We start from the raw sequence: 14,655 nt of genomic DNA, 5'->3' as shown, positions 1-14,655 counted from the left end.
TAAGAGTTGTCTCTTCTCTGTTAAGAGCCAGAACGAATAAGAACAACATTTATTTAGAACCTGAGTTTCCTGAAGGAAGGTAATTTACAGGTAAACTTAAGCTCTTTATAGACTTGATTCTGACATTCCCTTCCTGGACTCGCCATCACATGCTGCTGATTTTGGACAAGGCCTGTCTCTTCTGAGTCTTGGCTTTTCTCATCTGTAAAGGGAGGGGTTGGGCCTGATTATCTCCAAGGGAGCTTTGCAGCCGTACGTCTGGACTCCACACTGGGGGATTTGCAGAGAGGCTGTTGTGGAGCTGCTGCTGGTGACATGGTGCTTCTCCCAACATTGTGGGCAGAAGAGTTGCCATCTGTGTCAATGCACAGTGCTCTGAGACCACTGGCTCCGCGTGGCGTTTTCCTTTTCTGCTCTCTTTAGAATCTGAAGCCCGTCAGTGTCATTCAACACTGGGACAGTGTTGCTTCCCCACTAACGTGGCCGCCTGTACTGACTCGTGTCATTTGTCTCTTTTTTTGCCAGCGTGCTGCTGCAGGGTAACATCTGGACTGGGCTCCTGGACCCTTGGATGTTCGGCTGCCCGCAAGTTCCTGGATCGACTTGGCGAAAACGGTGAGTAATCTCCATATTTCAACTTTGGAATCCGAGGGCTGGAGGGGTAGTGGCTAGGGAACAAAGTCTAGCTGATGGACCACCTCCCTCTGCAGACCTCCTCTGGCACGCCCACCTTCAGGAGCCTTAGAGATGGCAGCTGTGACTCCAGACACAGCCTTTCTGCCCCAACGGTCAGATGGTCGGGGGCCTTCTGAATCTGCCTCCTGAGAGCTGCTTTGTAGAGCCCAACTTACCAGTCTTGATTCTCTATCCCTGCTGGCCTACAGGCCGAGACTCTTTTTTTTTTTTTTTTTGCGGTACGCGGGCCTCTCACTGTTGTGGCCTCTCCCGTTGTGGAGCACAGGTTCCGGATGCACAGGCCCAGCAGCCATGGCTCACGGGCCCAGCCGCTCCGCCGCATGGGGGATCTTCCCGGACCGGGGCACGAACCCGTGTCCCCTGCATCGGCAGGCGGACTCTCAACCACTGCGCCCCCAGGGAAGCCCCCGAGACTCTTTATGGTGGCAAGTGCAGGTGCTGATCCTTGCGGCTGACATCCTCTTCCCCAGGGCCTCCTCATCCATCACACCTGAGCCTCACGCCGCCCCTGGTGTGAACCCCTTTTATTTTTTATTTATTTTTTTGGCTGCACCACATAGCTTGCGGGATATTCCCCGACCAGGGATTGAACCTGGGCCACCATGGTGAAAGCCCGGAATCCTAACCACTAGGCAACCAGGGAAGTCTGCAAACCCCTTGTAGAGAGGCCTCCTCTGACCATCTTGTTAGAGACTCCTTCCCCCTACCCCCAAGTGTTCTGTCTCTTCCTCTCTCAGGCCCTTGCTTGCACCTTTCTTTGCACTTAACACAGGATAGGCCTCTTCAGTCACTCGGTAGACCACCCGTTCATCCGTTCATTCATTCAACAAATACTGATCAACTACCGTGTGCCGGTGGCTAAGGTTGGCACAGTCTGTGCTCTCATGGAACTTCCATGAAGAAAGAAAAAGACCAAGTGAAAACCTAAGTAAATGATCACAGTCCTGTCTGGGTAGACGGCTTTGTTCTAAATACTCTCAAGCACTGGCCCCTGGGGATCTAGTTAAACTGCAGACCCTGATGGGGTAGGTCTGGGTGGAGCCTGCGAGCCTGTGCTTCTGTCAAGGTCCAGGCGATGCCGAAGCTGCTGGTTTGTAGCTCACACTTGGAGAAGTAAGGTCTAAGGATCCTGACGCCCCTGAGACTTGTCCTCGAGTGTGACTCTTGGCGAACTGCCTGAAGTGTGTGCCTGTAAAGCCCCCAGAGACCCGGCGGGAGTTTGTCTGGTGGGTCCGTCTCCCTCAGCTGTGTGAGGCTGAGTGGTTTGAAATATGAGCCCTACCAGAGCGTATGGGAGCCTGTTACCCTCCCCAGTGTCTGTGAGCTCGTACCTTGTTATTGTGTGTTGCGGTGTTGTCAATGAAATCCCCCCTTAAATACGATGCTTTTCAGATTCTTGAGGTGGAATCCCGTGAGGTCTCTGCAGTGTGCCTATTTTGACGTCAGCATTTCTGAAAACACTGAGGCTGTTTCTTGTTTTTAAGAGCAGACTGCCTCAGCTGGGCTAATGTGGCACTTCAAGTGGGTTGTTGAGAAGTGAGACTATATTGGAAGCGGAGAACTGACCACAGAAAGAGCAGGCAGAGCGAGGGTTCGAGGGGCTGGCAGGGGGGCTTAGGGCACTGATGCCAAAGGGGGCGTCTTGAGTCCAGCTGGTGAATTGGCCCCTGGGGTGTTCTCTCGAGATGCCGGTGTGGTGTTGCCGGCTCAGCACTGCTGTACTGCTGCAGTCAAGCCTTTCAGAAGTCATGTTTAGTTTTTACAAGGAGCCAAATTGATTCTCCACTAGCTAATAGTTCTGGTGGCCATTGATGGAGCACTTACGACATACTAGGTTTTGGGCAAAGCACTTGGCACATGGCCCGGTGCCTTTAACCTTCCCGATGGCTCACGAGGCAGGTAGTCACCTTTTTACAGAGGACAAGATTGAGGTCAGGGGTGACCAACTTGCCCGGGGTCACACAGCAAGTAGGCTCAGGATCCGGCCTGGTCTGTCAGCCCTTGGGCAGGGCCTTTTCTCCTCTTGCTTTTACCACCTGGATCATGACTAGAGAGAGGATTTTACTGCTGGTGGCAAGAGTGGTTTGCTGATTATTTGTGTTACTTTTCTTCCGTCTTGCCCTCATCATACCCCCGGGTATGGCGCGTCCCTGTGTGTCAGTTTCTGTAGCACTTTCTTCCCTTGAGTTAGAGGAGGAGCTTGGCCAATGTGGGGCAGAAATGAACAGGGAAGAAAAGGGTACATTTTGGAGGCTGACGGTTCGCCCCACCCTCGCTAGCTTCTGCCAGCCTCCCTGGGGACAGGTCTCTAGGGGGCCTGCAATGGCTGCCTGTGACCCCGAGAGTCAGGGCTACACCTTAATCCTTGACGGTTCACAGCTGGAGGCAGAAGGTGAGGAGTCAGGTTGATGGCATTGTTTTTGAAGACCATTTTCTGGCCACTTTATGGGATTCCTGTATCTGACCATTTCCAAATAACCTTGTTCTGCTCAGGGTTATTTTGTGTACTCTGTATCAGATACACAATTCTAGAGCTTCATGGGTTTTAAGTTTTGAACTAGGTTCCTTGATTTTGGTTTCATATATATGCTGAGTGCGTGTATATACTGAGCCACTCACCAGGTGCAGAATTAAGTTGAATCCATGTAACTAGGCTTCCGAGGCAAGGTGTGCACTCTGATTCTCACGTTTTAGGCAACGCAGGAACCGTACTATTAGGCGTGTGTTGCAAACTCAGTGTTACTAAGTCCGTGCGCATCCCTACCCACGGGAGTGGTAGGGTGGGCCCTCCCATGTAAACATGGAACTGGATCTTAAAAGCAGCGCCTTTTCACTTCTTTAGGCTTTTGCATCCAGAGTTAAGGATTTGGAGCTGGTGGGAACTGGATTCACCTCCCAGATCCATAGTGAGTAAACTTGTGCCCGTATATGTTTACCTGGGCCTCAATTTCTCATACAGGCACCAATGTCTAGTGGGTTCTGTTTTCTGGGCCTGATTCCTCAACAGTGAAAGGAAGGAGGTGAGTTTTACTTGGTTTTAGATATGATGTTTTTGGAGCACTGCGTACTCATCCTGGCCATGCGGTCTTCAAGGACTGGCTGAAGTGCCCCTTTCCCCCTGTGTCTGGCTGCATTCCCTCCAGTTGAGCTCTTTGCCCATGTCTGAAGCCAATTTCTTGGTCTGTAGAAATGAGCCCCTTGAGGACAGGGATTATGCTTCATCCAGCCTGTATCCCGGGGCCCAGCGCTCAGCCTTGGGCTCAGTTAAACATTTGTTAAATGAACCCAACAGTGTAATTTCCTTCTTCCATTGGCTTATCTAAAGCCAGTGTATCAGAAGAGCAGTGACTTAATAAGTACTGCTGATGAATCCCTGAGCAAAAACAGGGTGGTGGTAACAGTGGTCAAATGGGTCTCTGGTAATTATAGGCCTTCACAGGTAAACACAACGGTAGGTGTTCCCTTGCCTTTTGTGAACTTCAGAAGGCCTCCTCTCTGGGGTCTCCAGTTGTTTTTAGTAATGGGAGAGAGCAAATGGGGTGGAAGAGGTTGAATGTGTGTCTAAAACAAGTACTTTCCTGTAACAGCTTTTGTTTGTAAAGTAAAAGTATATTTTCAAGAGATACAACGTTACAAAACTAACTTGCAACCTGTTGATATTAAAGAAGAAAAGGAAAAGATTTATTAGAAGGGAAGAGAGTAGCTTCCCCCACAGAGTCTTTGCCAAAGTGTCCAGCCTTTTGGGCCTGTGTTTCATGCTGTAGGGTTACCAGACTTGGGACTGTCTCCCCTCGCTGTGAATTTTTTTTTTTTAAAGTACATCTGGTACAATGTGACAAATTTTAGGATGCCAGGGGATGGAGATGCAGGCCCCTCCCCGCTTCAAATGCAGGGATAAACAGTATTCGGATACTCTGTGATTTGCCATCCTTGTTTCTTGCCTCTGCTTCAATGCAGGAGTCTGTCAATCCCTGTCATTCAAAATATCCCAGCCTTAGAGCCACTATTGTTCACAGGGCACTTGGGGTTGGGGGACACAGAAGGATTTTGCCTGCAGCCTATGGCCGAGTGCCCCTACCCAGCAAACCGGGATGTTCTAATCCATTGTATTACCTTGTCTGAAATTGTGGGTCCATGGTGACATCCGATCCCAACCCTTTTCCTCACTTGGGACCCTCAGAGCCATGTTTCTCTTTATTAAAAAAAGAAAAGCCTGAAAAGCAAGGTTTCTAATTAAAGGAAAGACTGACTGGGGATTTGGTAGGTTTTACACCTTTTTCCTCCTCACAGAGAGCTCTTACCTGGTTTAAGAACGGTAAAGGATACTGTTGACATCGTTTAGTTTTTGTGAGAAGGGACAATATTTTCAAGGTGGTAGCAGGACTCTCTATAACGTACTCATGACCCTTTGTGTGTGAGAAAGCATATTTTTTAAAAACAAAATGAATATCGTGTAATAATGTTCTGTGTAATGTATTTTAAAAACTAACATCGTGGACATTGATCCCCTGCTAAAAAGAAATCTATTCCATATGGAAAGACTGCATATTATTTCTTTCTGTTAACTTTTCATGGAAAAAGTATGTAACAGTTAAGTTGCGTGACCTTTCATCCTCCTGTTGCTGGCTGGGCTTCTTACCCTCCCTCTCCCCAGTTTTTTTCTTTTGGGTAATATCGCAATGAGCATTTTTGTAACATTTATTTATAGACCATATGGGCGCTTCTGTAGAATTTTGAGGTCAAAAGATATGCACCCTTACAAATTCACCTTTATTTATTTACTTATTTATTTGAACCCCGGAAGCTGGCAGTTTATTTTAAACAAGGTAAGATATGGAGTCACAAGTCCCAGTCCTGCCTCAAACAATTTGTACTGGACTTTCCTGGGCACCATATGTCTTTCAAGTAAATGAGCTTCTGAGGCAACAGAGAAGCAATAGAGAAAACCAAGCATAAAAATTCACCTTTAAAAAGATGATATACTTAGGTTCCCAATGACCTGAGGTCTGTCACTAGTACAGAATGTTGTTAATCTTAAATTTTTGTCATTTTGAAAGCTAAATATATAGAAGACTCCAAAAAAATATGGCCCTGGCAGGTCTGGGGGTTCATAGGGCTTCAAACAAAGTCTAACTAGCGGGGCTTGCCAGGATGCCCTCTCTGGTTCTGTGTTTCAGCCTTCGAGGCCTCGTCTCTGGACTTACCCTGTCCTCTCCGCGGGCTCCTTTTCTCTGCATCCCTCCCGTTCTTGATTAGACCCAGTGGTGCCGAGTGTTGATAGATACTCAGGAGCGTGTGTTCAAGCACGTGGGTGAGGGAAGTTGTGGGTCAGGCTGGAGGTGGCTTCTTGCTGCCCAGGCAGCTGTGGCCTCACTTCCTTCTCCAGTTCCCCACCTCTGTTCCTGCTCAGAGGGAAGCTCCTTGGCACACTTACTGTCGATGGCCATGCCAGGCTGTCTGCAGCCGGGGTCTCCCAGGCACCCAGAATTGCTCTGTGACATTTCAGGGGCACATTTCTCCAACGCAGTCATGGTTCCTCTTTGTCATTCAGCAGGCGTCTGTGGCGGATCTTGTATTTAACAGGAGTGTGGATGATGACAGGATGATAAAAGGCTGATAAAATTCCCTGTAGGTGAGCTTTGCTGGTCTTCCCACCCAAGAACAGGCTTCTTTCCTTTTGTATAGCAGCCGGCAGGCACCCTGTCTGGCTGATTCCTGCACCTTGGTGTTTAGGACAGGCTCCCTTTTGGGCCAGAACCATTTCCAGTACAAGTCCCTGGTACCTAAATACTCTTTGCTTTAGAGGTGATGCTCTCTATCTCTGGATAGCTCTCCTGGGCAGCCCACCTGGTGGGCTTCAGTTTTGAGTAGATGCGATGAAGATCGTCAAAAGGAATGACAGCTCTTTTCTCCTGGGTCTGTCTTGGTTGGCTTTGACTTCTTGCCCCTGGAACTGCACTTGCACGGGGCACACACACTCTCCAGCTGTTGATAGAAGGAAGAAATGGAAGCTCCAAATAGTCTCTGCCCCCAAACCTACCATCTTAACAGCCATGAGGTTCGGCATGGGCCTTACGAGCGAGACTGAATCATAGTTAGGACAGTAGCTGTTTTCCCCAGATGTTTTTTTCAATGGAAATATTTCAGTGGTAAACAAAATACCCTCAGACGTCCTCCTGAGAGCAGAGGCAGTCAGTTAAGTAGCTCCCATGATGTAGCTGGAGCACATCACTGAACCTACTTGGCAGTGTGTCCTTTGGCCAGCTGCATGGCTCCCAGGAGATGGAAGGGCAGTTGCATGGGGAAGATGTTAGGGAGGAGGGCAGGGGGTGATCCTTGTGCAGCAGCTGAATTTCCAGGGCTGGGTTTGGGCTTTGCTGCCTTGAGGTCCCAATCCACCTGCTGCTGCTTGGACTTGCAGTGGTGAGCATGACTCAGAAATCTGGAAGGGGTCCGTGACTTCACTCCTGGATCAGAGGCAGCGCGAAAGCCCTCTGGGGTGGGCATGACTGCTGGAGGAGCGTCCACGGATGAAGTGATGCGGTGTGGATGCTGGTGTTCTGGGTCCCTGGGGTTTGCCAGTTACTTAGTAACTTGGGAGACATTTTTTTTTTTTTTTTTGCGGTACGCGGGCCTCTCACTGTTGTGGTCTCTCCCGCTGCGGAGCACAGGCTCCGGACACGCAGGCTCAGCTGCTCTGCGGCATGTGGGATCTTCCCGGACCGGGGCACGAACCCATGTCCCCTGCATCGGCAGGCGGACTCTCAACCACTGCGCCACCAGGGAAGCCCTGGGAGACATTTTTATTACTAAAAAAAGAAAGAGCTGTGGTGGCAAAGTACTGTCCCAAACAAGGGCAGATGACACTAAATGAGTTCAGTCTGACATGGAGGTCGTTGGTTTTGTGAATTACTTACCTTTAGAGATCTCATGGTCCAGGGCCAAGCTTTTTCCAGGGGTGCCCCAGGGGCTTCTAGGAGTTTAAGAGGTGGACTGTAGGCTCCACTAATCCCACTTCTCAGAAAGGATGAAAACCCACTCATTTCCAGATGAGGGAAATAAGGTCTGAATTAGTTTTATATTGCCGCTGACACAGATGACTGCAAACACAGTGACTTAAAATACCATAAATCTGTTTTATCTTATGATTCTGTAGATGAGAAGCCTGATATGAGTCTCAAGGAGCTAGCATCAAGGGCTCTGTTCCTTCTGGGGGCTCTAGAGGAGAATCCATCTCTTTGCCTTTTCCAGGTTCTAGAGGCCACCCGCTTTCCTTGGCTGGTTTCCTCCATCTTCAAATCCAGCTACATTGTAATCTCCCTCTGTCCACAGCTGGGAAAGGTTCTCTGCTTTTAAGGACCCACCTGGATAATCTAGGCAAACTCTCTATCTCAGGTTTCTGAAATTAATCCCATATGCAAAGTCCATTTTGCCATGTAATGTAGCATATGCATAGGTTCTGGAGATGAGGACATAGACAACGTTGGGTACCATTATTCTATCTACACACAGGTCAGACGAGTGTGGTAATTTATCAGGTTTGCATGGAGGTTAGTGGCACAAGTCAGCCCAAGGATCCACGTTTCCCGACTGGTCAGGGCCCAAGTCTTTTCCGTCCCGCTGTTGGCCACATTGCATTATGCCTGACAGAGGTTGAGTGGTCTCTGTCACAGGCTGTACTCTTCACTGCAGGCAGTCTGTCCCTGGATAAGAGGCGGTGGACATGAGGAGCACAGAGGAGCCACCCTTTCCTATGGGGAAACGGGGCAGCAGCATGGGAGCAAGGGGTGGGTGGCTGCGCTCTCCATGTTACCTTTGTGGGTAGGAGTTCGTGGTGACTCTTAATCCCGTTGTATTGGTAGTCTGTTCTTGTCAAGGCTTCTGTGCCAAGGAACAGAGACACAGGTGAGGTGGCTGAAATGAAGCGGGTGCGGTCTGTGGAGCTGTTCAATACAGCTCCGCCAAGCTTTCTTGAGGACTTGGTGTGTACCTGAGAGGTACCCACCAATGCACTCGTCCATGCTCTGAGAAGCAGCTCTGGGATGTTTCTGTCCAGTGCCACCACATTCCTCCTTATCATAGACCGGATCTGCTCTTCTGTCCACACTTCCTATGGAGACCTCATACCTGAAGCTTCCCTCTGTTCTGCTCAGCGCCTCACAGCTTCCTGGCTCAGTCTGTGTGTCTCAATTTCTGATTCCTGGGGGATGAATCTGAATGGCTGAGCTCGGCCAGGTGTTGACTTGGAGGTGGAAGAGGGGGCACGGTCATCTGGGTCTGTGGGTGAGCAGATGGTGACAGGTGAGTTTACTATGCAGTGGGGGCCTTGCCTTATTCAGCCGATGTTACTGTAGAAATGCTTTGCAAGTTGAATTTGAATTCATTTTAAAAGACTTTATTTTAAAATAATCTCAGACATAGAGAAAAGTTGCCAGAATACAAAGAACTCCTATATAGCCTGAGCTTAATTCATCAATTATGAATATTTTGCCACGTTTGCTTTATCGTTCTCCATTGCGTATTATCTTTTTCGAACCGTTTGGAAGTTACACACATCATGCCACTTGACCCCTAAATAGCTTCAGCATGTCTTTCCTAAGAACAAGGACATTCCTCTTTGTAATTACAGTTCAATTAGTAAAAACAGGACAAACGTCATTGACTTACTATTATTGAATATACAATTCATACCCAAATTTTGCCACTTATGACAATAACGTCCTGTACAGCCATTCTTCCCCTGACCTAGGATTCCATCCAGGATCACGCACATTTTATTCAGTTGTCACGTCTCTGTCATCCCCTTTAACTGGGAATGGCCCCTCTGCCTTTTTTCTTTGTCTCTGATGACATTGCCTTATACTCTTAAAATATGTCCGTTACATCCTAGCAATTTGGATTTGTACGATAATTCCTTACTAGGAGATTCCTCATGATTGGATGAGTTTCTGTCAGAATGCTTAAAAATGATGTTTTGCATCTTTCTGGGTGTATCACATCAGGAAGTGCATGATGTCATTTTGTCCCCACACTGGTGACCTTAGCTTTGACCCTTTGGTTAATGTGGCGTTGAGCTTGTATAACTTAATCTACGTGTCGCAGAGGAGGTGAGCATTGAGAGGACCGCCTCCTCCTTTAAAGTTACGTCTGGTTTGCAAGTGCTTTTTGTACATGGGACTTTCCTGAAGCGGGCACCCTTGTTCTCTTCAGGGTGTGCTCCTGAATGTAGGTGGGAGGGCTGATGTCCTCAGAGCCCACAGAGAGGAACAACTTGCCTGAGGTAGGAACAGAGCATCATCTCTGCCCTTGCGGCAAGAGTAAGGTCTACCCTGGAGACAGAAGTACAAGAGCCTGTGAACACTGAGGTCCCTTTGACTACATCTGGCTGTCCTGGCTGCCTCCTAGTTATCTAGGAGCAGAAAAGATGGATGAAGATGTGGAGAAATCTCTTCTCTGCATGTGCTTGACAGTTCTCTAAATGCAAAAGATGATTGTCCAGGCTGCTGTCACTGCATTTTTCTTCTGACAATCTCTTCTCTTCTGACATTGGGCTGCCTGGGTTTGGTCGGCTTGCATGATGTTTGCATATCGGGCCTGAAAGCTCCGGGACTGATGATGGGATTCCTAAGACCTAGGTGGTTGCTCCTGGACCATTATGGGATGATGGGATTCCTTGTAGATGTGATGCTCAAGACTCAGGAGGTTACCATATGGGAAAGATGTGCTGTTTAGAGCTCTGGACATTTTCAGTTTGATTGTGGCCAGTATTACCTTGATTTAAGCTTCTCAAACTTCTACTTTATGAACTGTTTCATATTGGACATTTGACCTTGCTGACCCCTAGAGCTGTTGTTCCCACTTCTTATTAGGAAGCAAACAACATGACCACATGCAATCTATTTTAGGGACAGGAAAATGAAATAAAAAATAGGGGAAAGGTACTTTTAAAAATGAAATATAATACGTGATCACAAATACTCATGAGTAACAGTACATCTTGACTCTCCTACCTAGAATGCTGCTAAAATTTGGGGGGAACATATACAGGGGTACGACACAGCCCCTGACCTCAAGGATGTGGCCTTTCTTTTAAAGGGAGTGTTATAAAGATTAAACTGATTTGTGGATTCATTTTTTTTCTCAAATAGTGTTTTGATTTGTTCTGGGTAGTTGTAATGCCTGAACTTATTTGTGGGGTTATCTCTGCATGACTTGGGACACATTTGTCCATGTCATCAGAGGTATTGTGACGGCAGGCCTTCACCACGTCCCAGAGACAGCTGGCTGGAAAAATAAATATGTCTGGCCATATATTCCCAGAGGTTGTGCTTATGCCTGAATTTAAGTAAAAATGATAGGCAGCCTTAGGACAGCTAGATTTGGAGACATTCCATCTTCCCCAAAAGAATGTTAATAATGTAATTCCTTATCCTGTGCCTTGGTATCAGCAAAAACTTCTTAGAGTTGTGTATGTTCTTAAGTTTTAAAGACACTGATAGATGTCACTTGCTTTTCTACCTATGGAATTTTTGCTTGAGGAAGGGGCTTTGGCCAGGTACGCGTCACCTTTTTCACACTGAGTCCTCTGCGGCTAATACTGAAATGCTAGATAAATGGGGTCTGGTGGTGGTCGTGTTGGGGAATAGGTGTTGGGGAGAGTATGGGAAGGGAAGCTGAGGTTGATGGACGAGGGCTAAGATGTCCAGGAAATGTGAAGAATAAGGTTTTGAGAAGAGCTAGAACGAATGAAAACTAAGATGCTGGAAAAGCAGTGGTGCCTCATTTACTTTGGTGTCTTCCAGGAAGGAGGAATTCAGTATGAGCAGGTTAGCTAAATAATTGACGTTTCCCCCAGTTACAGGCGAAACGATTCTGCTTTTCTTGCAAATGTCTGAAGCACATTATAAACTTTCCCTCTTAAGAAGTAGTAGATAAGTATCATAATTTTATCTTTTTCCCCTTGTGACTCGGAATTCTGTGCTGACTTGAAATACTAGCTACTCTACAGCCTGTTAGGGTACGTACGTGGGTTGTTCCCCTCTCTCTGATACGTCGTCTCTCATTTGACCACCTGCCTCAGGAACCCCTGTCTCTGCGCTGTTCTGATAGTAACATGGCTTCAGGCGGGACTGAAAGGACCCAGGATGTACCCAGTAACCAAGGTTGTATCAGTAGATTCTGGCTCCTAGGAACTGCTCTCTTCCGTGACCTCAAGCACATGGGCTTAGCAATGGTTGCTGAGTTTCTGCTTGGAGGCTTTTTCTCATTGCCCAGGGTTGATGGATGGCTGTTCTGTTCCTGGGTCCTAACTTACAGAGGCATGATGACATGGAGAGGCCAAGGCCATTGAAAGATGATTTTTGTTACGAGAATTTCCTAAGAGGGACCACGCCACCTAGGAGGCGTCAGGGTGGTCAGGAGGCAGAAGACAGGAGGGAGGAGAAAGCCTTGGCCAGAGCCTTTATCGGGGTTTCCACGGGAAAAGCAAGGCAGGGCAGAGTGAACAGTTTCAAACTGGCTAGTTGGAATAATCCTGGTGGGCTTTGGGCAATAGGGGTGGTCTCTAGGTTCCTGGTACCTGGCCCCCTTGGTGTGTGAGAGTTGGATAAAGGAAGTGACGGGGGCGGATATAGACTGTGGATTGGTTGGCTTGTATATGAGCCATGCTCCTGGCTGAGACTTCGCTGTCTTCTAAGAAGTGGCTGGCCCTGGGAGGGGTGGTCTCCCCCGAGGGTTGTAAAGCCCCAAAAGCCAAAGCATCAAGAATATGGAAAAGAGGAAAATAGTTAATGGAGTTGACCCTGGGATGACGGATGCCACGTAGACAAGTCCAGAATCTAAGACAACACAGTGATAACAGTGGCCTTGTAATAGATGGGTCGCGGCTGCCAACTGCCCGACTTCTAGATGGATGTCAGGTTACTTTGGGGTGATTACCACCCTTGGCTTTAACCCTGTAGTGCTTGGAGCTTTATGACACTGGGAGCCTCACTTCTCCTTTCTGCTAGAAAGTGGGGTCTTCATCATCAGTTGAGAGTGTATCCTGTGTTCTTGTTCAGGAATGTACTTCAAGGCCGATGAAGCCTCATTTCATGAGGGGGAAATAAATAACCAGACTCTGAGAACTGGGGTAGGGGAAAGCTGTGTTGGTGGGGAATTTGTTTTCCCCTTAATTTCTGGTATATATGTATATATTTCAATAAATGGCTATATGTCTAACACATTGTCATTTTATGAGCAAGCTAAGTTATCCAAATGCATCTTTCAACTTTTATTTACTATGTAGGTAATTTGTCCTATTACAGATACATTAGAAAATTCAGATCAGTAAAAGAAAATACAATTGCCCTCATAATCCTGCTATCTGGAGATATCCTCTGTTTTATTTTTTTATCTTACTTCATTTTAAAAATAAATTTATTTATTTATTTTTGGCCACGTTGGATCAAAGCGCATAGGCTTTCTCTAGTTGCGGCGAGCGGGGGTTACTCTTCGTTGCGGTGCACAGGCTTCTCATTGTCGTGGCTTCTTTTTGTTTCAGAGCACAGACTCTAGGCATGTGGGCTTCAGTAGTTGTGGCTTGCGCACTCAGTAGTTGTGGCTCGCGGGCTCTAGAGCGCAGGCTCAGTAGCTGTGGCCCACGGGCTCAGTTGTTCTACCGCATGTGGGATTTTCCCGGACCAGGGCTCGAACCCCTGTCCCCTGCACTGGCAGGCATATTCTTAACCACTGCACCACCAGGGAAGTCCCATCTCTGTTTTAAAAGTAATTAATTCTTCCGTATATAACTCTCCTTTTGTAATTTTTTCCAAACATTTTCCTCCATTGCTTCCAGAAATTCTAAATTGTGAAATTTCCAAAAATTGTGAAATTCATAAATGAAAATGTGCAAATAAGGTTTTATTTATTTATTTATATTTTTATTTATTTATTTTTTTTGCTGTACGCGGGCCTCTCAGTGTTGCGGCCTCTCCCGTTGCGGAGCACAGGCTCCGGACGTGCAGGCTCAGCGGCCATGGCTCACGGGCCCAGCCACTCCGCGGCATGTGGGATCTTCCCGGACCGGGGCACGAACCCGTGTCCCCTGCATCGGCAGGCGGACTCTCAACCACTGTGCCACCAGGGAAGCCCAGGTTTTATTTTGCATTGATCTATCCCAAATAATTGCCTTCTGTTATGGTGGAATTGTTGTAATCACAGAGAACTTTGTCAGTTCTGCAGTCTGTGATGACCCTTGGCAGGTGATCTGAGGTGGTGGTTTGGAAAGTGCAATAGCCCAGCATGATGTTCTGGCCACCTTCTAACTGTGTTACATTGGAGCACTCAGAGTGCTGGTGCAGCCTTCCTGTTGGTCTGGAAGAAGGATTGGAAATCTGGAAATAACTCCTTGCATTTGCCTGTGTGTTCCCTTCTGCCTTCTTTGGAACACTGGGTTAGGATGTTTGTAGCTGGAGAGCCAGTTAATGGGTATAACTCACGATCTGGGAAGTCTGGTTCCTGAGCAGCTGTTGGCCAGCTGCAGCACTGGTAGCTCAGCAGACGGTAAACTCTCATCTGAGAATCTTCAACTGTGACAGAAACGGCAGAGCCACGCTGCCCGACACTTGTCACCCAGATCTGGGTTCAAATGTTGCGTCACCATCTAATGGCTGCGTGAGTGCAGGCCAGTTAGAAAGCTCCTGAGTTTCATTTTCCTCATCTGTAAAATGCTGGTAACCCACCCACCTGGTAGGGTTGCTGTGAGAAGGGCACTAAACAAGGTAATGCAGGTGAAGCATCTGTCCCCATGCCTGGCTCATAATAATCGTGCAATAAGTTACTGTCTTCCCATCCTCCCTTGGTATTTTTTTTTTAAAAACAAGTATAGGATGAATTTGAGCATGTTATTGTCAGGAGTGAATCTGTTCTAAGCTTACCTTACAAAAATTTCTCCCAAATCTACACAGCATCGCCCCTCTT

At 47.6% G+C, this 14,655-nt stretch overlaps 1 protein-coding gene across 1 annotated transcript in view; it reads left to right on the top strand.

Moving 5' to 3' along the window:
• The window catches only part of TLN2 (talin 2), a 450,837-nt gene that overhangs the window by 82,367 nt on the left and 353,815 nt on the right, over positions 1 to 14,655 (top strand). The window contains exon 2 of the mRNA XM_060005857.1: positions 526 to 615. The gene's annotated coding sequence lies outside the window, so the exon portion shown is untranslated. The remainder of the gene's footprint in view (positions 1 to 525; positions 616 to 14,655) is intronic.

Source organism: Delphinus delphis, chromosome 2, assembly GCF_949987515.2.
Source record: "Delphinus delphis chromosome 2, mDelDel1.2, whole genome shotgun sequence".
Lineage (NCBI taxonomy): Eukaryota > Metazoa > Chordata > Mammalia > Artiodactyla > Delphinidae > Delphinus > Delphinus delphis.
Note: the sequence above shows the minus strand (reverse complement) of the source record. Positions and strands in the feature narration are given on the sequence as shown.